The 22,582-nt window shown below is 31.7% G+C and overlaps 1 long non-coding RNA gene across 1 annotated transcript; it reads left to right on the top strand.

Moving 5' to 3' along the window:
• Positions 1-1,831: 1,831 nt before the first annotated feature.
• Positions 1,832-19,196, top strand: LOC143070719 (uncharacterized). The gene is made up of 5 exons (XR_012976659.1): positions 1,832-2,040; positions 10,279-10,335; positions 10,570-10,634; positions 11,202-11,233; positions 17,968-19,196. It is a non-coding gene; the product is annotated as an uncharacterized LOC143070719 (long non-coding RNA).
• Positions 19,197-22,582: the final 3,386 nt, after the last annotated feature.

Here is a 22,582-nt window from a genome sequence, read left to right on the forward strand (position 1 = left end):
GAAGCGAAGAAAAACTGTCAAAGTAAGTTCAAGTATCAATTTTTTTTTTATTATTACTTAGTACCATATAATGTATTGCACGGAAGGAAAACTAGGGCGAGGTGTTTGAGGAAACAGAGCACTGAAAAAGACTGCTTCTGCTTGCAGGAAATAGGTTATGTTTCATTTACTTCCGTGCAATAAAAAAATATAACAGGTATTATACAATATCGAGTTGACCGATATATTCAGTCTAACCGTTATGAAAAATGGAAAACAACACGTTTAATAATTTCTTGCGACCGAAGCGCTTTTCTTGATTTACCTTCATCAGGAACGCTAAAAGCCAAACATTTGAAATCCGAAGATGTATAAGTACCGAAACCGTTGAAGAGCTTTATGTCAAAAATAACTAAAATAAATAGCCAAATTCATCTAAAGCCGACTTTGCCTGAGGGAGTTGAAACCTTGGTTTCTTAATAATTTCAAAATTTATAAACCGACAATTTTAGTAAAGTTTGTTAAATCATGTCAGTACCGAAGTACTGACTACTGAGCTGATGATACCCACGGGGGCTGATAGTCCACCATCAGAGGTATCGACCCAGTGATGACAAAAATTGAAAACAACACGTTTAATGATTTCTTGCGTCTGAAGCGCTTTTCTGGATTTACCTTCATCAGGAACGCTAAAAGCCAAACATTTGAAATCCGAAGATGTATAAGTACCGAAACCGTTGAAGAGCTATATGTCGAAAATAACTAAAATAAATAGCCAAATTCATCTTAAGCCGACTTTGCCTGAGGGAGTTGAAACCTTGGTTTCTTAATGATTTCAAAATTTATAAACCGACAATTTTAGTAAAGTTTGTTAAATCATGTCAGTACCGAAGTACTGACTACTGAGCTGATAATACCCACGGGGGCTGATAGTCCACCATCAGAGGTATCGACCCAGTGATGACAAAAATTGAAAACAACACGTTTAATGATTTCTTGCGTCTGAAGCGCTTTTCTGGATTTACCTTCATCAGGAACACTCAAAGCCAAACATTTGAAATCCGAAGATGTATAAGTACCGTAGAGCTATGTGTCAAAAATACCTAAAATAAATAGCCAAGTTCATCTAAAGCAAACTTAAATTACTGCACAAATTAACCACCAGTGAATTTGCATACTCAATCTTAGTATCACGTTGGTAATTGTACATTTAACATAATTATTCAAGCATGAAATTTCTGTTTAGTACTTGTCAGTGACGATTATTTTGAATCAAGTTTTAAACAATACAGTACTTTTAAAAACATAATTAAGGCAAATTAAACGCTCAAAATTTGACAATTTCGTATGGGGTCAAAGCTCTGATAACTGCACATTTTTTTCATGTTCATTTATATTAAAGGAATGACTGTAATATTTTTTCTGTCTATGAAAAATAACATAAAAATGTGGTGCACACTGAATAACGCGCGTAGCGGGTTATTAACAGTGTGCACCACATTTTTTTATGTTATTTCGAATATACTGACAATATATTACAGTTATTTCTTATAATTTAATTCTAAATTCCATTTTAAACCGGCGTAAATCATGAAAAAACGTTAACGACGTCATGGTCACATGACAAAATTGTGTCTATGATATTATAAACTAAACGACGTCAGCCAATCAGAAGACGCGTTACATCCAAAATTAAATTATCAGTATGAACCACTTTATACTGGACAACTTCAATATGCTTACTATCCTTTAATGTTAATTTGCTTAATAAGGTTTCAGGACTAAAGATATCTTCGAAAGATAGGCTTAAGCTAGCTTTGAATTTTGCCACTTGTAAAGGGACTTACCGTTAAGAATTCCTTGGAGTTCTGATTTTTTTGTTATTTAACTTTCACACAGGTAGTCGTAGTAAATAATTGAAAAATACTAAACGGGCAGTGATAGAAAACACACACGTACTAAGTGGACATTAAAAAGGTCGAAAACCGGCATCGTCAAAGCAAAAACAAAAAAGGGAAAGACGACGAAAATGCAGACATGTCAGCAAGAACAAAACAACAGGTATTTTCTGATTTACCCCGATTTTGTTTTTTGTCCATGGATTTATGAGTTTGAACAGCGTTATACTACTGTTGCCTTTATTTTCGGAAAAAAGGCGGATTTGGTTAACTTTTGTATCGAATTAATGCTTTCATTATTCATGTAATTGTGCTATGTATATAACATACATACAAATAGGATTTGACATACTTGAACGTTTAAGATGTATGTACGTTGATTTATATTTACCAATGATGTTACCGATGATACAATCAAGTAAAAGTTTTGACAATTTTTGTTTTTGTTTTAAAAACCCTGAGTAATAATTTGTCAGTTATACATAGGATTTCTTTCATTAAAATCAAATAAGTTGTTACATACAGGAGCGATTGGGAACAAAAAACCACTACACAAATCATCCATTGTATGGTAAAGATTAGTAGTTATTTTTTTTCCTATAGAGATTTCAATATTAAGATTCAGCAATCTAATTAAGAAGCGATCTGTCGTCGCTCTAGCTGTAGCAGATGTAGCAGATAATATAAAAAGGGAGCGATGTGAGATCGGGTTTTAATAAGATTGTAGATCCAAGTAATGGCAGATTTCAGCGTTAGTACTAGTTGTATTTAAAGTAAATTCAAAAGATTAAATCACTTTAGTGTACATACAGGTCGTAGTCGTCATTATTGAGATCCAATGTATTATCTAATCATATACACGTGTAATCAAAACAGTGTATCAGATATTGTTTCGATGGATCGTAGCTGATTTTAGACATAAATTATGATTCTTACCAATACAGAAACTGGTGGACAGTTAGACACCATTGGAATTCCGATAACTTGGCGACATACAGAATCTCCATAGCGAACTAAAATGTTATCAAGAGAAAATTGAAGTGCAGTAATCACATTGATGCAGTTTAAATTGACATAGATTTTTCGTTTGTCATTTCTAAAAATGATATAAATGAGTTTGAACATACATATTTTCACATTCTGACTTTTTAAATGACCTTTTAATTAGTTAGGTAATGGATATTTTTCATGAGATTGTGAAACAAAGTGATGAATAGGGTAATGAATCAAGTTGGAATATATTCGAAAACATCTATATAAGCAAGCAATATAATTAGTTCCGCCAACGAACTGTAGACACTCCAAAAGTAATGAATTCAACTATTTTGTGGACCTTATTTGGAAAATGTACTATCAGGTTTAAGTAGAATAGATATTTTTCGGCAATGAACCAATGGTTTCAAAATTAACCTAAATGTGTTAGGTATTTTGGGCAGCTTCGGAAGTCAGTTAATAGGAACTTTTGTAAAACTCGGTTCTGCATGTAATGAGGTAGCAAAAGGTTTATGCTTTATAACGATGTCATTTTCCGAAAATTTAATCTATTGGAATTTTGGCGAATTTGTGATTTACAAATAAATGTGACAAACAAAAAAAAAAGTTAAGACATATTGAAATACACTTTCCAGATGAGGTACAAATGAAGTAAAATATAAATACCAGGGGTAAATAAAATGAAGAAACCATTATAAACTCCTAATGCGCCCTAACCGACTCGCACTAGGAAAGCACAAAGATCAATACATGAAAGCTTGGTTCACATATAAGAAGTTAGAGAACATTAGAAATCGAGGTTTCCAAACGGATATAACAAACGCATGTGTAAACACCGCAAGTGTTGCATTTATAGTGTAAAAGCCAGTTGTTGTAACTTTCAAACCAAACATTTTGCAGTAAATTTAAATATGAATATATATGGGATATGTTAATTAAACTGACAATATGTTTAATTACCAATTATTTACATGGCCTCTAAGGTTGTTGCAAAGGCATTCGATTTGAACAAAACTCAAAGAGACTTCTGAAAAAATCTACAGTTGGAAGAAGTTATTTTAAAAAGAAAACATACAACACGTCTCTGTAAATAAACAAAAAAATGTTAATGCTTGTAAGAATTTATATACCAATTCGAGAATAACCTGCACAATAACATATTTTACAGTTTAAGGCTCGCCTCTGTAAAATCCCGCAAATTAGTCTTAAAATTCCAATAATTTATTATAGCTGAATCTGCTAACCTTTCGAGAGCACCTGACACATTCTGGTTTTTGTGGGGTTTGTGTTACACAAATTTTTGTGTTCTACGTTGTGTTTTCGGATCGTTTTTTGTTGCTTTCCATGGCGTTGTCAGTATGTTTTCGACTTATGATTTTAAATATCCTTCTGGTACCTATCGAATCTTGTGATTCATTACGATTCAGGTTCATAAACAAAATTAAGAAATAATTCATGGTAGCCGTAGATTTGTTTTCATTTAACCATGGGTTGGGCATTCATATTCGATTATTTTACCCTGAGCGTTTTAATCGCATTTTTATACGACCGCAAACATTTTAATTTTTCGTCGTATATTGCTATCACGTTGGCGTCGTCGTCCTGCGTCGTCTTGCGTCGTCGTCGTCCGAATACTTTTAGTTTTCGCACTCTAACTTTAGTAAAAGTGAAAAGAAATCTATGAAATTTTAACACAAGGTTTATAACCACAAAAGGAAGGTTGGGATTGATTTTGGGAGTTTTGGTCCCAAAATTTTAGGAATTAGGGCCAAAAAGGGCCCAAATAAGCATTTTCTTGGTTTTCGCACTATAACTTTAGTTTAAGTAAATAGAAATCTATAAAATTTTGACACAAGGTTTATGACCACAAAAGGAAGGTTGGGATTGATTTTGGGAGTTTTAGTTCAAACAGTTTAGGAATTAGGTGCCAAAAAAGGGCCCAAATAAGCATTAATTCTTGGTTTTCGCACAATAACTTTAGTATAAGTAAATAGAAATCAATGAAATTTAAACACAAGGTTTATGACCACAAAAGGAAGGTTGGGATTGATTTTGGGAGTTAAGGTCTGAACAGTTTAGGAATGAGGGGCCAAAAAGGGCCCAAGTAAGCATTATTCTTGGTTTTCGCACCATAACTTTAGTATAAGTAAATAGAAATTTTTGAAATTTAAACACAAGGTTTATGACCATAAAAGGAAGGTTGGGTTTGATTTTGGGAGTTTTGGTCCCAACAGGTTTTTAGGAATAAGGGGCCCAAAGGGTCCAAAATTGAACTTTGTTTGATTTCATCAAAAATTGAATAATTGGGGTTCTTTGATATGCCGGATCTAACTGTTTATGTAGATTCTTAATTTTTGGTCCCGTTTTCCAATTGGTCTACATTAAGGTCCAAAGGGTCCAAAATTAAACTTAGTTTGATTTTAACAAAAATTGAATCCTTGGGGTTCTTTGATATGCTGAATCTAAAAATGTACTTAGATTTTTGATTATTGGCCCAGTTTTCAAGTTGGTCCAAATCGGGGTCCAAAATTAAACTTTGTTTGATTTCATCAAAAATTTAATAATTGGGGTTCTTTGATATGCCAAATCTAACTGTGTATGTAGATTCTTAATTTTTAGTCCCGTCTTCAAATTGGTCTACATTAAATACCAAAGGGTCCAAAATTAAACTAAGTTTGATTTTAATAAAAATTGAATTCTTTGGCTTTTTTGATATGCTGAATTTAATTATGTACTTAGATTTTTGATTATGGGCCCAGTTTTCAAGTTGGTTCAAATCAGGATCCAAAATTATTATATTAAGTATTGTGCAATAGCAAGAAATTTTCAATTGCACAGTATTCAGCAATAGCAAGAAATCTTCAATTGCACAGTATTGTGCAATAGCAAAAAATGTTCAATTGCACAGTATTGTGCAATAGCAAGAAATCTTCAATTGCACAGTATTGTGCAATAGCAAATATTTTCAATTGCACAGTATTGCGCAATAGCAAGAAATATCTAATTGCACAATATTGTGCAATAGCAAGAAATTTTCAATTGATTGGAGTTATCTTTCTTTGTCCAGAATAGTAGTTGAATCAACTGAAATCATTGTTTTATACAATGCACAATGTATATTCACTTTTACTACCAACTGATAAATTAAAACACTCTTTACCATTCAGTGATAACAAGCACTTTTTGTTACATTTTAATATTTTATGATGTATTTAAATGAGTAGTTATTGTTGCAAACTCCATTAGAAATTTGAATTGAGATCAGTTTTGAAAAAAGGGAAAGGGGGATGTGAAAAAAAATGGTGGTGGTGGGGGGGGGGGGGGTAATTTTTCTCATTTCAGATTTCATAAATAAAAAGAAAATTTCTTCAAACATTTTTTTGAGAGCATTAATATTCAACAGCATAGTGATTGCTCAAAGACAAAAAAATTAAAATAAGTTCATTAGACCACATTCATTCTGTGTCCAAAACCTATGCTGTGTCAACTATTTAATCACAATCCAAATTTAGAGCTGAATCCAGCTTGAATGTTGTGTCCATACTTGCCCCAACCGTTCAGGGTTCAACCTATGCGGTCGTATACAACTGCGCCCTGCGGAGCATCTGGTTCACTAATATATTTTCTTCCAATGTAATTTTATTTGTTCTGAGGCGTACACGAAGCTTTAAAACGCCCGGTATTTACATCTGATTTTTTGTTTACGTCACCTTGTTTTTGTTGCCATGCCAAAACAATAATCTTGGCCTACGTAAACTAGGGGTTTTGATGTCGAAAACTGAAAATATCTGGTAGTATAAATAAGTTGGTCGTAACGCAGAACAGCCGTTGTTGTGTATTACTGCGTTTGCGCTAAAGGTAGATATATTGTGATTATACTGGTTGACGATAATAGGTCGTCATATTAGAATATAAAAAACAATCAAGGGGTATTCCATATATTAACAAGATAATTGGTGAGTTATTTCATAAATAAAGTATTTAAACATTAACTTCTTTGAGTGTTGAAAGCATTTGCTAAGAAAGCCTTATAGACATTTTCTGACAATTGTTATTTGAAAAACTGCCCATTTCTCTTTGAATTGCAGTTGTTCAGAATCATGTGCTTAACAGAAATAAAATTGGTCATACCAAATATTAAACGAAAAGCACAAAAGAACAAACGAAAACAAACGGGAAAAACCGGGTAACAACTCAACGGAGTATTAAAAATAAAATGGCCAAAGAAAACCTCTACGGAATATTCAAAACAAAAAGTCATTATTCAAATGGCAAATTCCAAAGCACAAACGCATGGATAACAACTGCCTCATTCCTGTCTTGACTCAATACATTTTTGCAATACATGAACAGAAGAATTGGTTTTATAACAATAAAGAATTTTAAAAAGCTGACCTTTGAATCATTTAAAAAATATTTATTTTCTTTGCTACTAAAAACTTTTTAAAGTTTTTCTGCATAAACGGAGCACAACTGAGACTTGTGTTTGAAACCACTTAGTTCTGTTAAAAACAATAGCTTGAGGGTTCTGAATTATTCTGTCAGGCATCTCTGTTTTTGGTATTTGTTTTTTGTCATGTTAAAGCTTCAAAAACAACCTTTCAGCTAAAGAGAAAAGTATTCATATTCTGAACTTGTTAAGTGAAGCAAAGTTTTAGTCAAGACTAGTTTTTTGTTTAAATAAAAGTGTTCAATCTGTTGACTTTTTTTTTCGAAAAAAAACCCAACAACATCTTACATATATTTTGTAAAAGAGGGACGAAAGATACCAAAGGGACAGTCAAACTCATAAATCTAAAACAAACTGACAACGCCATGGCTAAAAATGAAAAAGACAAACAGAAAAACAATAGTACACATGACACAACATAGAAAACTAAAGAATAAACAACACGAACCCCACCAAAAACTAGGGGTGATCTCAGGTGCTTCGGAAGGGTAAGCAGATCCTGCTCCACATGTGGCACCCGTAGACATGTTCACCATAAGCCGATACCGATACCGATACCGAGACCAAAAATAGTAGTGAGGTAAATCCTGTAAATTGTAAATGTTTTAATGTTCAATCAATTAAATCCTGCTACTCCATTATATTGTGTGAAATTTGAATACACTAGATTCAACAATTTACATGAATCCATCAAAAAAGCAAAGTGAAATTCAACGAGGAATAAATATTAAATAAACTAACGCTAACTAAGTTCTATATAATTAAGATGTGGATACAAATTTACTAAAATACATTAAAAAAAATTAGAGTATAAGACAGAGAAATAAATGAGTGGTGCGTATAAGATATAAAAATAAACTTTTCACTTGGTTAAGATGTTACACTACATTTGAACAAATTTCTTTGATGTTTGATGTTACTAGCAAAACCTTAATTCATAAAACTTTTCATGAAATTATTCATCAAGCATCCAGATTAATGATAACATTACCTTCAACTGAAGAATGGGAATCTATGAAGGGTAATTGGCAATAATTGGAAGAAGCATTTGGATCTATTGATGGCATCTTTCGTGGACATTGTCATATGAACTGTACTAATACGCAAGTCATAGACATAGGAAAGAAAATAAGATACATCAAATTTTGGTTCCTAGGTCATAGCAATGACGCAATGACTTACACATTGATGGATGAGATCGTTCCACACGAGATATTTTCGTTTCCTCGTGATTGTTACTTACTTGAAGATTTCATATATATCCATCTAAACATCATATTGCAACAGCATATACTGAAAGGCAGCTACGCAATCAAAATGTAAAAATCTGCGATCAACGCTAATGTTCAATGAAAAGATTCTTGCAAGAAGATTTTATGTAGAACATTCAATAAGACGAATGAAAATTTATAAAATAATAGGTTCTCGTTATAAACATAGTCCGAACGATATTGCACCTATTGTAGAACCGTTGCAGCTCTTTCCCTACGACGATACCTGCTTCATGAATTATGTTCATCATAAAAGAATTGAATCAATCTCTTTAATTGTATAATACTTGCATTACTGTATTAAAACAATGGTTGAATTTAAGTAAGCTTTTTTGATAGATTCATGTGAATTGATGAATTGAAGTCAAAGTTATCAAAGGTACCATGCTTATAATTTGATACCCCAGACGCGCGTTTCGTGTACATAAGAATCATCAATGATCTCAGATTAAAATAGTAAGAAAGACAAACGAGTATAAAGTTGAAGAGATTTGAGGACCCAAAATTCCAAAAAGGTGTGCCAAATACGGCTAAAGTAATCTATGCCTGGGATAAGAAAATCCTTAGTATTTCGAATAATTCATACTTTTGAAGTAATTGTCCATCTGGTGTATTCAAATTTCAAACAATACAATGGAGTTAACTTTTTTGAATTCGAGCGTCACTGATGAGGCTTTTGTAGACGAAACGCGCGTCTGGCGTATATATAAAATTTAGTCCTGGTAGCTATGATGAGTTTACTTACAACCACTGGGTCGATGCCAATGCTGGTGGAGATTTATTTCCCCGAGGGTATCACAAGCCCAGTAGTCAACACTTTTTGTGCTGACATTAATTATCATTGATATTGTTATATTTATAAATTAACTGTTTTATTTTTTTTGGATTTTTTTGAAATAGTAAGGTTTTTCTACCTCAGGCATAGATTACCTTAGCTGTTTTGGCAACACTTTTAGGAATGTTAAATTGGATCTCAATGCTCTTCAACTTCGTACTTTATTTGTTTTTTTAAAAAAAAACTTTTTTGGATTCGAGCGTCACTGATGAGTCTTTTGTAGACGAAACGCGCGTCTGTAGTATATATAAAATTTAGTCCTGGTATCTATGATGAGTTTATTTACCTCACCACTATTTTTGGTTTCGGTATCGGTATCGGTTTCGGTTCCGGTATCGGCTTATGGTGAACATGTCGATTAGGCAAATTTTAAAACATTAATGATGTCACTCAAGTATACATTTCACATATTGTGTTGTGCTCTTTTTTGCATTCTTTGTTTGTTTTCAAACGACTTACTTTGATCAGTAATCACCCTGGTTGATAAACTTTTACCTCAATTTAACACACAAATCTGCAGGCAATCATTCGAAGTAGTACTATAATATTTCTGCGTGTGGTAGGGAGATTGATACAACTCTACTAACTGATTTATCACGATAGTTGTGTAAATACACTAATGCATGGTTCTTTCAAGTAATGTACTACTGTCGATAAAAGGGTTTACTTAGCATGTTATATTAAAACGAAAACACATAATAAATATTTCATTGTATACTATTGCTTTTCTGTACAAAGCTAAGTTGCTCTACCCAAAGAGTTGCTAAATAGAATTATATATATTAAGGCAGATTTGGTTTTTAGAAACAACTCTTAATATGATGTAATACGTATATTTTTAAATATTTTTAGGAAATGGTTTAGCAAGTAATAATTTATAATGATTGCATGGACTTTCCAAATGTGTCGGTGAGTTAATATATCAGTTCACTAGTTAATGCTTTTATATAGTTAATGTACTACCAAAATAATATTTTAACATTTTTTTAATGGGACATTTTTCTACATTCTTAGCAATATTTAGTAAACTGAATATATATTGAAATCGACTATAGTTTTGCTGTTATCAAATTGACAACATATTTGTTCTTTTATAAACCAAAAGATTCCTTAAATGATATGTTTCCATTGGTATTTTCTTAGGAAAATGTGAGTCGGACAGCTGCTGCTATAGATGAGCATCGCCATCGGAGTAACATAAGGAGAAGGTGTTGTGATTTAATAAAACTAAAACCATTGTAATACTTTAAGCAACCGGCGTCATTATTTTCTGGAAAATTACATAAAACTGCAAAACAAAATCACTGTTACATAAACTAAAGTATTTAAGTAAAAAATAACTAACAATTTAATTAAATATTTTTGATAATCTTTCTCTGGTTGAATTCCAGTTCTAGACATTGCGCAATTTAAAGCTTCGGACATTGTAAAGGTATTTGTCATTGATGAACTCTATATGTTGACCTTTAGATGTATTGTGGTGTTTGAGACGTTAAGATGCAAGCCTATTGAAATGGATCTTAAGATTTTTATTATTTGAATATAGCTGTAGTTTCTTTAAATGTCCAGCAATCATACAATTGGTTTGCCATACGCTGCATAATGTTTTGGGGCGGCCAAAAATTGATAAAATTTAATTTCATAAAAATTGTTGTTTTGGAGAACACAAGTTCTAATAAAAGAACTGATATTTTGTTTCCTTTTACTTTAACATGTCTGTACTTAAGCGTCAGATATCTATATATATCTAATGCACAACTATTATATATTTATAGAGCAAGACAAAATGTTATAGAACTCTTCGACAGTAAGTATAAACAAAGAAAATTGCAGATATAATGACACTGTCCAGTCATATTTCAAGTCTGCAATAGATATGGAAACACATAGTCATTACAATTTAGTTTTACTTTTAAAATGGATTAGTCTCTATAATGGCATAAACAAAACGAAAAAAATATTCTAAAACATAATGTCCTAGCATACAAATATTCACTTTTCCAATTACAATGTACAACGTGATTTTCTTTTAGAAGAATGTAAAAAATGAATCTAAGTTTAACTTGTTGTAAGACATTTAACAGCCAAAGGGAACATTGAAAACATGGCAACTAGAACGTAAAAATAAAATAAAAACACAAAAGAAAGTGTTTACGAAGACTCTTGATGAACTGTTTAAGGTCAAGGGACAGCAAATGGGCTATGTCGCAGATTTTGTTAAAAGTTTGCATACACCCGTAGCTCTTTGAAATACATTTTGTTTTGTACAATTGAAAATTGAAAAAAGTAATGCATTAATCTCTTTCATAATCTGAAATATTGCAGATTTATTTCTTTTAATATGGGTGAATATTTGTATAGAACAAATATAAAATCGGCGAAAAAAACTTCTAAAATTTGTCTTAAAATCGCCAAATCTCTAATTCTATTTCATAGATTTTTCTTAAAAACATGAATGTTGTTGACACACAAATTTCTGTTTTAATGATATAAAAAAACAATCAAATGGTTACGAGCTTCGTCTTTTGTCTTATGATCAATTTGTTACCTTGTAGGTAGTGAAAATTGTCCAAAATCAACGTTTTAAAGCCTGTGACGCGGTGAAGTTACGATTATTTCGATGTTTTGTGTGATTTTTTTCTCACAAAAACACAACTGTCAATGATGTTTAACGTTATAATGAAGTCGGTGACCCTATCTTTATTATACATCATTATAACGGAATTTGTTGCATCTATGGAGTAGTATTTTAAGACAAATTTTAGAAGGTTTTTGTCGATTTTATGTGCTTTCTATACAAATGTTCACCCATTTTGTAAGAATTTAATCAGTAATATTTCAATGATAAATGAGATAAATGCATTATTTTTTCGATTTTCAGTTGGAGTTCATCGAGCCAAAGTTGTATGCAAAATTTACTGAAATCTGTGACAAAGCTCATTTACTGTAACTTGATCTAAACATAGAATTATCGTTCCTAAGTGTAGAATAGACAGCGGACATACATTTTTGTAACATTTTCATAAATTATTTTCATAAAATGCATTAAGCTTTGACTTTTGTCTATGCATAATATTGAAGTATATGGCAAAGATGTTTCTAGACAATATTGTTGTAAAACTAGCACTGGGGTAACTTCTAAGTTTTTGGTGGGGTTCGTGTTGCTTAGTCTTTAGTTTTCTATGTTGTGTATTCTGTACTATTATTTCTGTTTGTCTTTTTATTTTTAGCCATGGCGTTGTCAGTTTATTTTCTATCTATGAATTTGACTCTCCCTCTGGAATCTTTTGTCCCTCTTCTATAAAAGAAAGGTGGCTTATTTAATGAAAATAAATGACATTTATGATGATGTTTTATGAAAGAGACACGAAAGAAACCAAATGGAATTTCAAACTCATATGTATGTTTTTGAATTTTAGTTCATTTATATGTTTTGGAGTTAAGTATGACTTCCACTTTCACTGGACTAGTACACATTTCTTTTTAAGTGCTACCTGATGCCCATCTCTGGATGCGGGACAGCAATCAATAGGTATCAAGCGTTGAAGACCCATTGGTTGCTGTCGGCTGTTATCTGCTCTTTGTTCGGGTTGTCGTCCCTTTTAAAATATTCACATTTCTGTTCTCAATTTTGTCGAAAATAAACTGACAACCACATGGCTTAAAAAAAGATTAACAGACAAAACATAATACACAAAAGATACCATAAAAAACTAAAGACTCAGCAACACGAATCTAAACAAAAACTGGTGATGATTTCATGTGCTCCGAAAGGGTAAGCAGATCATAATGCATCCAATGTATTTGAAAGAAACTTTATGGTTGCATAAATGCAGAGAAACAGAAAGACACAAATATTCGAAATACATATTGAGGGCAATTTAAAGCCTTAAACAGTAAATAGGTGTAAACTATTAGAGACAGTATTTCGCTTAATCCTAAAATCCTCAAATAAAACTTATTAATATGACATAAAACCATCTAACGACGGAAAATGAATTTTGAATGAGTGATGGTGTTTAACAATTTTTATCACAATCTCAACCGTACTGCTTTAATCTCAACCAATGGGGAAAAAACGCGCAGAAAGATCATACATCTTAAATCAGTAAATGAAATGATTTTTTTCTAAACAACGATATAATAGAAAACTGTCACAGGTACCGACAAAAATAAGTAAACTTTATTTCACTATATTGAAAAGCCTTTCAAACTAAATTTTAAAAGCAAGTTAAAACAAAATATTCAAAAACACTTTGGATAAATGGCTATCTCCTTTTGAAATTTTGAACTTATATTCAAACTAGAGGCTCACAAGAGACTGTGGGGCTCACCTGTATTTACTTGTGTTTTTCGAAATCATGTTAAAGAAGGTTTAAATCTTAAATAAGGGTATTAGGTACCCTAAAAATGATTGCAGCCAAGTTTGGTTTAATTTCGCCCAGTAGTTAAATTAAAAGCAGGTCGTCCCATTGTAGTCTTATAAAAGTTAATGAAGACCCCTTATCAATAATCTTAAATAATCTTTAGTTTTCAAGTTGTGACAATTTGAAATTATTTTCTAAGATATACTCTTAGACTTCTATACTAAACCCTTATGTTATATGTTCAACAATAGCGGCCACCCTATTGAAAAATGAAGCTTAGTTTAATTCTATTTGGGACAAAAGATTAAGTGTAAAAGATTTTTTGTAAATGATTACAAAAATTTACGAAAAATGTACTATAAAGGGCAATAACTCCATAAGGGATCAATTGACAATTATGTCATTTGACTTATTTAAAGATCTTACTTTGCTAAACATTATTGCTGTTACAGTTTCTCTCTATCTGTATTAACATTCAAGATTATAACCAATATCATCAATAGTTCCTTAAAATTACTAATGTAGGGGCAGTAAGCTACATTGGGTTGTCTGATTCGTCTGAATATTTTAGGGCAGATAGATAGATCTAAACATTTTAAAAATGTTTACCCAATGTCAGATTTACTCTAAAGGCTTTAGTCTCAGAAAGTAAAATAAAATGCATTGTACCTCTATGTTCTATTTATAGCATTGTTGGTCATATTGGTTTGAATAGGTGACACACCTATCCTAAAGGATGATTGGGATCGGTTTTTTTTAAATTTATCTCTGCAGTTTCAGAATATTTTTTTTTAAAAATACAAATGTTTACAAAACAAAAGTTAATAATTGACTTCAAAGTGTCGATAACTCCTCCTGCGTTGTACCCCTATGTTCTATAATGGCCATGTTGGTTGACAGGCGGGGTCGTCAGACACATTTTCTAAACTAGATAACCAAATGATGATTGTGGGCAAGTTTGGTTAAATTTGGACCAGTCGTTTCAGAGGAGAAGATTTTTGTCGACGTACGCCAATTGATGAGAAAAGCTCACTTGGCCCATTTGTGCCAGGTGCGCTAGAAATTGATAACAATACGTTTTTATAGTTCATGCAGTGGAAGCACTTATTTGGATTTGCCTTCATCAGGAGCGCTCGAAGCCGAATATTTGAAGGTTAATATAAGAACCAAATCAGTTGAATGACCAAAACGGACCTAAATATAGCAAAATAAATCTATGATCAACTTTGTCTGAGAGAGTTGAAACCTTCGTTTCTTTAAATTTTTCAAAATTTATAAACGGAAAATTTTAGAAGGATCTGTTAAAAATCACGTTCGTACCGAAGTACCGACAACTGAGCTGATGATACACTGTGATACTGATTGTTAAAAACGTATTAATCCTCCCTTTCAGTGATTTTGAAAATGCTCCAATCTTTATGTCTTTTCATTCTTATTCCCATGGTTAATGGTTATAATGAAAAAATAATCATAGCAGAAAAGGTATTATTAATTAAGTCTGATTTAGAGTGTGGTTTAACATCTATGTCGTCTCTCTTCTAGATACCGAACGTGACCTTTTTTCGAATGTTTTGCCGAGTAAGAATTGCATTGCTATACGACTTTTCTCGGTATTTGCATGTGCATCCAACGTTTATGTGTTTATTTATGATATCTCTGGTGTGGTTTCGGTTGGATATTGTGTTATATCTTATCGTTTGTGGATGGAATTTTGTATTTTCGGTACATTTCACACATGTCTTATTTGTCAGTATAGTCGAGTTAATTATTTTTTAAAGTTCAATGGATAAGTGTATTATGTTAGTCCAAATAAGTATGACGTTGTGACATCAGTTATTTAAAATAGCCTTTAATTACCGTCATAATCATGATTATTAATTGGACTTGTATTGTGAAAATAATAGTATAAGTACGTCACTGTTTTTGATGTCGTTAATGTAAGATGTTAGTGTGTGGATTACATATTTAAACGACTATTTTATTATGTGTATGTGCGTTTCTCTGTAGTGATCGTTCTTGCGTTTGTTTTTGCTGTATTTTTGTCACGTAGTGATGTCATTTTAGCTATATTTTTTAAACATCGCCATATAAGCGGGATGTTTGTCTAGCCATGACTACAAGTTTATCACATGTGTATTTCGTTAAATCATTTAAGGTTGACATTTTAAAAAAGCAGAAGATTTCAAATTTTAACGGGAGGGACAGAAGAGGGTCTGAAAAGCGGGAGATTTTGACTCCCGCCGGAAGAATCACATGTATGTTAAAATGTCCAAGGCATCAAGTCAGGAATATGACACTTGTTATCAAATATTTTGGTTTTAAGGAGGCTTGAGGGTATAAAAATTTCAGAAAAAAATTAAACATTTGTTTTTCATTATAAATTTTATTTATTACCTTTTGTAGTTGTTACTTTATCATATGGTACAAAACACATTCAAAACAATTAATTCGTGTTGGCCCCAGATGACTTTTAAAATGTAAACATCATTGAAAAAATTCCAAATTATCTCCCTTTGGTGGAAAAATGACATTTTTTGGCTTTAAAATTGAAATATCTCTTTTAACTCATCGGTGACCTATCTTTTTTAATATAATTTCGATATATGCTGTAATTAAACTAATTCATTGTAAAATTTGAGCGATTTCTATAATAAATTCATTTTTTATTTCGATATTACCTTTATTTCTCCTATTAGTTCAACAGAAAAAAAAACACTTTTACAAAGATGTATGCTTCTTTCGAAGGCAGACTGTGAGCGCAAATGAACGGTGACCCCATTTTTTTATTTTATTTTTCTGTTAACTATAAGATAAAGTTCATTTATAGAAAAATATAGAGAAATCCTATATAAATGATTTAGACCCACGAACCCCCTTAAGTATGTTTGCTTTTGTTTTTGTTACACTTCAGTGTTTCTGTCGTCCCCTTGTTTTCCTCTCATAGTTGGTGTATTATCTTCGGTTTTAGTTTGTAACCCGGATTTGTTTTCTCTCCATCGATTTATGACATTTAAACAACGGTATACTACTGTTGCCTTTTCTTATGGTGCTTGTTTGGTCAACTATTACCTTTTTAACAAAAACTCTTAAAAAAAAGTTGGGCAATCACACAAATTTTATTCGTCACCTCAACCAGCACAATAGATATGTTAACCAAACTTCTAAAAAGTAATAAAAAAGGTTATCTTTTGAACTCTTCAAGAAGTGACCCCATGGTGCGTCTGCAGGGTATGCTTCCCCTGCGATGAATGACAGTTCTAATAACATACCGGTTTTCAGTGTTAAACTCTCATATCAGTTTCTAAATACGGTGTGTACTATCAACGACAAAAACTTAATTTGTTGTCGTCATTTCATAATTCTTTTTGTTACCGTCGCTTTTAGATTTATTTGTACGATTGTTTTAACTAATATGTCAGTTGTGTTGTATGTCTGTGATGTATTTTAAACAGGTTTGACTGGTGGGTCCAACTCATTGTCACATTAACCTATTATGTGTGCCTTGGTTGCTCATCCCATTTTGTAAATATAACGAAATGATATGCAATGAAACCACTTCATCTTGATTTTATTTATAAACAACTGTAAGTCAAGTGGAAGGTTTAACCAGCTATCAAACTAGTTTTAACCTACTATTTTCTTCGGAAAATTCCTGTACTTAGTCAGAAATATGGCACTAGTTTATCACTTGTTCCGTTGATAAATAGTGTTTGATTTTGTCAGTTTTTATGGAATTGTAACTTTTGAATTTGCTTGGAATTCGGTAATTTCTTTTACTGTACTGCATTTCAAATTGATAATGTTTGATTTAACAGTTTTTATGGACTTTTCCTTTTTGAATTTTAATTGGAGTTCGGTACATTTTTTACTTTAATGCATTGCACATTTCTAAAACAACACTTATGGCAGATGTAAGAAGCCACGATCTTGTGGAATTCCTACTGCAGCTTATGTAGAATTATAATTGAATTGTCATTTTTTTCAATACCAGTTGATTTGAGTGTTCAGATCTTTTTTTTCTTGAATAATTTTGCAAGATAAGTATAAATTTTGAAGAGAACTGATAATTATCGACCAAGTTATCCAATAATTATTGAACAGTCTCTAATACAAGCAGACAGGTAAAAATTGAAATTTACAATGTTTATCTATTCAAGAAATCGTTTTATTCCAGAATGTTCAAAGCATTTAGACGTGGTAGAAAACATCACAGTGAATAATTCCAAGAACATCATAAACATTGAATCAACTTTACAAAAACTAAACAAAAAGTTGCTTGTTAAGAGGCAACCAGATAAGAGTGATGTTTATTTACACATTCAACCCAGTCTGGAGAAAGGAAATATTCCAGATACTGAAAACATTCAAAATGCACCCACGTTTCCTTCGAATATAACAATTAAAGAATCAAAGGGGCATAATGTAGAACACTCAACGATTATTGATGGCCAATCTTCTGACTCTTCCCCATTGCTTCTAAATCAAACGGTTTCAAAAAGCATCAAATCGGTGTTTAATCATGAAATGGTTATTCAACAACGACCAAATGTGGATGTATACTCAGAAATCTGTATGAATGAGACCATCGTTCATCCAACAAACAACGTGTCTTTTGAAACTGAATATGAAAGCATATATGAAGACGTTATTCCTGAAACATCGAATACTGAAAATGGCCCATTTGAAACGTGTAGTGTTCTATCTGTCCGAATTGGGTCCGAATCATGTTCTTCAGATGAAAACAGTCTTACAATTGAAAAGCACAGAGTTACACTATACCCCGAGAAAAAAGATAAAGACACCGATTGTGACAACACAAAAGAAATATGTGAAAGACATAATGACTTACCAACCACTTGTGCTGAGTCAAATAATAAACAGGGAAAAACAGAAAGAGGAATTCAACTGTAAGATATTTCATATGGAATCCTTTAACCTTTCATGTATTTTCATTCAGCATGTTCAGGTTCTTTTCATTCAAGAATTTACCATGCAAACTGATTATAAATAATAGCAAAATATAACGTTTTGATAATATGTAAATATCCACGTGTAGTTAAAAAGCTTATGATGAGATAAACCATACTACATTGAATATAATAGGATGGTAAACTTTAACTGGCTTCATTTTTCTTTTGACATTTGTCATAAAAGCATCAATTTCTGTTTTAAAATGAAGTATTTAATTTTTATCGAAAAATGTACCCTTTTTCTGAAATGCTAGTACTTTTATTTAATGTTTAGTTCATTTTCGTGATTATTACATGCTAAAACGAAAGTCTACATATAACTCATTAATGTCGCTGGATTCATCAGAAGGAGGACCAAATCGATACAAAGTCAGTTAAAATCCCTTAAAAATATCCCCAAATCTGGCTTCCTATTTCTGCGGTTGGATTTTTAAGTTGGGTATTTTGGTGTCTTTTACATTATAATTACATAAAATTGAAAATGGAAATGGGGAATGTGTCAAAGAGACAACAACCCGACTACAGAAAAAACAACAACAGAAGGTCACCAACAGGTCTTCAATGTAGCGAGAAATTCCCGCACCCGGAGGCGTCCTTCAGCTGGCCCCTAAACAAATATATACTAGTTCAGTGATAATGAACGCCATACTAATTTTCAAATTGTACACAAGAAACTAAAATTAAAATAATAATACATACATATTTAATTAAAGCTATATGATATATTGTATGTGTTTGCATTGGGCACCACGAATAATAGTATTGTGGAGTTCGCTTTTACCAATTATCGGATATTTATTGCTTTTCTGACATCGAATAACAACAGCTTCAAGGTAAAGTTGGATTTTCCAAGCTAGACTCATCTGTTAAAAATGCTAGTTTAATATTATCATTATGTAGCTTTAATTTAAGTTCATTTGAGATAAACATGATAAACTAATCTAAGATTTATTACCAGGTTTCAAATTTGTATCAACTCTCCTACTATCCACAGTTTATGATGAGCAAAAACTTGAATTGCATATATTAGTTATAATTTTGTATCCGCAGAAAATTTTTCTTTTTTATTTTGATCGAATTTTACAGTGTCCAGTAGTAAGTTAAAAAAAAATATCAACCGTTTTGATCTTCTTTCATTTGCGAAAGTTGTTTGAGATTTTTTCGACAATTTTAACACCCACTTTATTTAAATTTAAGGGAAACATCGTCTTCTGGATATTGTACATTATCAAGACAATTGGAAGTCAGTGCAGGTTATCATGAAACACGGGACGTATCAATTTTATCTACTAGAGCCTCACAGACTTCCTTGGCAACTATTACAAGCACAGGTATTTCTTCACGAGTTATATAACATTTGATTTGATTTGAAATAGTATATAATTGAAAGTTCACATAAATGTTTACTAAAAATGTAATCACAAAAATACTAAGCTCCGAGGAACAATATTAACAACTATAGGTCACCGTTAGGACTTCAACCATGAGCCCATACCGCATAGTCAGATATAAAAGGCCCGAAATGACAAATGTAAAACAACTCAAAGGAGAAAACTAACGGCCTTATTTATGTACAAAATAATTAACGAAAAACAAATATGTAACACATCATGGATCGAATCAGTCAAAGAAAGTGTTTAACCTTGTTTTACTTTCAATGTTGACCTTCTTTTCCTTTAAATGATAGAAAACGACTCATGCATGCATAACCAGTATGTAGCTAATGGGTTTAATTGACGGTCACATGAATACAGGTTCAATGAGGTCGAGTTTTTCAATTGCAAGTGAATAATTCGTCAGCGATATTTCTTTGCTTATTTTAACAAAATTAAACCATACTTGCTGCTAATAGCGAATTATTATTTCATTATTTCACTTTCATTTAAAATTGGAACAAAAAAAAAAAAATCATACTTGAAATTTTGTATCTATCTCGAAGCTAGTGTCCATTTAAAGGAAACTATGTAAGAATTAGCAGTCTTGTACCTCTAGAATATGATTTTTTTTTAATTTTGGCGCGTTCGAAGCCCTTTCCTGATTTTCATTCCAAAGAAACCCGCAAAACTAAAATTGAAAGCTAAGAATACCTAACTAAATGAATACTGGATGAGCTATGTGACGAAAAAAATCAGAATGTTTTTTTTTATATAGATCAGACCGTTGTTTTTCCTGTTTGAATGGTTTACACTATATACAGAGTATACATAATTCGATTTACGTATATACGTAATTATTTCTGTATATACAGAATTCGATTAACGTATATACGAAATTCGTTTTACGTATATACATAAATTGAATTCCGTATATACAGAAATTATTATGTTTATACATAAATAAGTATTTTTGACCCTGATGCCGCGCCATAATATTCACATTTTATTACTTTGATTTAATTAGTTTCAATCTAAATATTATATTGACAGGAGAAGCGTTACCAACAAATGCTTCCTACGAAGTAAAACAATGTGATGAGGTTGAAAATCAAATTATGTCAGATGACATATCAATAGACGAAGAAGAAAGACTATTAGAAGAGAAGGTTGTGGAACTGACTAAAAAAAAGCATAAAATACAACGGGATGAAAGAAAAAGAATTTTACACAAAACAATAGCAGAATTAGAAAAATTTGTCAATGAAAAAGAAAATATCCAAAGTCCTCAAGGTAAGAAGAGAGAATAAATTACAATAGATCTCGAGTTGAAGAGGTATAGGCCATATTTTCTTGAAGATATTTCACTTCCAGGTTTGTTTTTTTTTAAGTTGTCTTATCATAACAAAGAAGATAAAAGATGCCATTGTAGGCTTATTGATACAAAATTTGAAATATGTTTGTTGCAAATTTTGCGTCAAATGAGATCTCTAACTAAAAAATAATACATCGTTACATTCAACAGAATTATGTTTATGGTAAAACAGTCTTTTTATTCATTATTTGGCTAAATATTAATGAATTTTCAAATCTGACAAAATCGTGGTTTTGATTTATCTTCAGGAGTTCACTAATTGGTCATCTGAAAAACGCAATTACATTTTAAAAACCTCATAGTATAAAACGAAGTCGTGCTACCGCTAATTTAAAATTGGCTTTAGATACTAGTAATTAAATTTTGTATGCAAGATAGACATGCATTTCGTCAATACAAAAGACTTATAGTGAAGCTCGAATCAAAAATGACAAATAAAACATGAAGTTGGAGAGCATTTATGATTCAAAATTGCGAAAGGACTTGACAATGACACACACATGCAGCTAAGTTTATTATCTGTTCCTGGTGTAAAAAATCCTTTGTATTTTGAGAAAAAAGGTTTATCTATGATTATAACTAAAGCTTTGCCCTAGGTTGATTGATTGATTGATTTTTTATATGAGGTTTTTTATAATTCACAAGAGTCGACTTTTACTTGGTTAAAACTGACAAATCAAACAAATCCGTCGCGAATAGAATAAAACTATTTCAAGAAATATGGAACGTCCCCGAACTCCTTAGAGGGCAAATTATATTGAAGACTTGGTATTTAATATTTCGGGTTCATTTTACTTGCACAGAAATTGCCTCGATTCTAAGCCATAAGGCATATCTATCAGCAAAATGCGACCTTACTAGTGTATCAAAAGTTGACAGAATTAGAAGAACTACAGCGATGTGCTTCTGTTCATATAATGTCGTTGCAATTAAAATGTAATCTGAGGAGGAGAGTTGATTAACCCTTTTATTCGTGGTTTATTGAACCGAAGGTTGGAGAAATCTTAAAATAATTGAATATTAAATAGACTACAGATATAATAGTTACACAATTTTACATATATCTGTAAG

This window comes from Mytilus galloprovincialis, chromosome 4, assembly GCF_965363235.1.
Source record: "Mytilus galloprovincialis chromosome 4, xbMytGall1.hap1.1, whole genome shotgun sequence".
In the NCBI taxonomy this organism is placed as follows: Eukaryota; Metazoa; Mollusca; class Bivalvia; order Mytilida; family Mytilidae; genus Mytilus; species Mytilus galloprovincialis.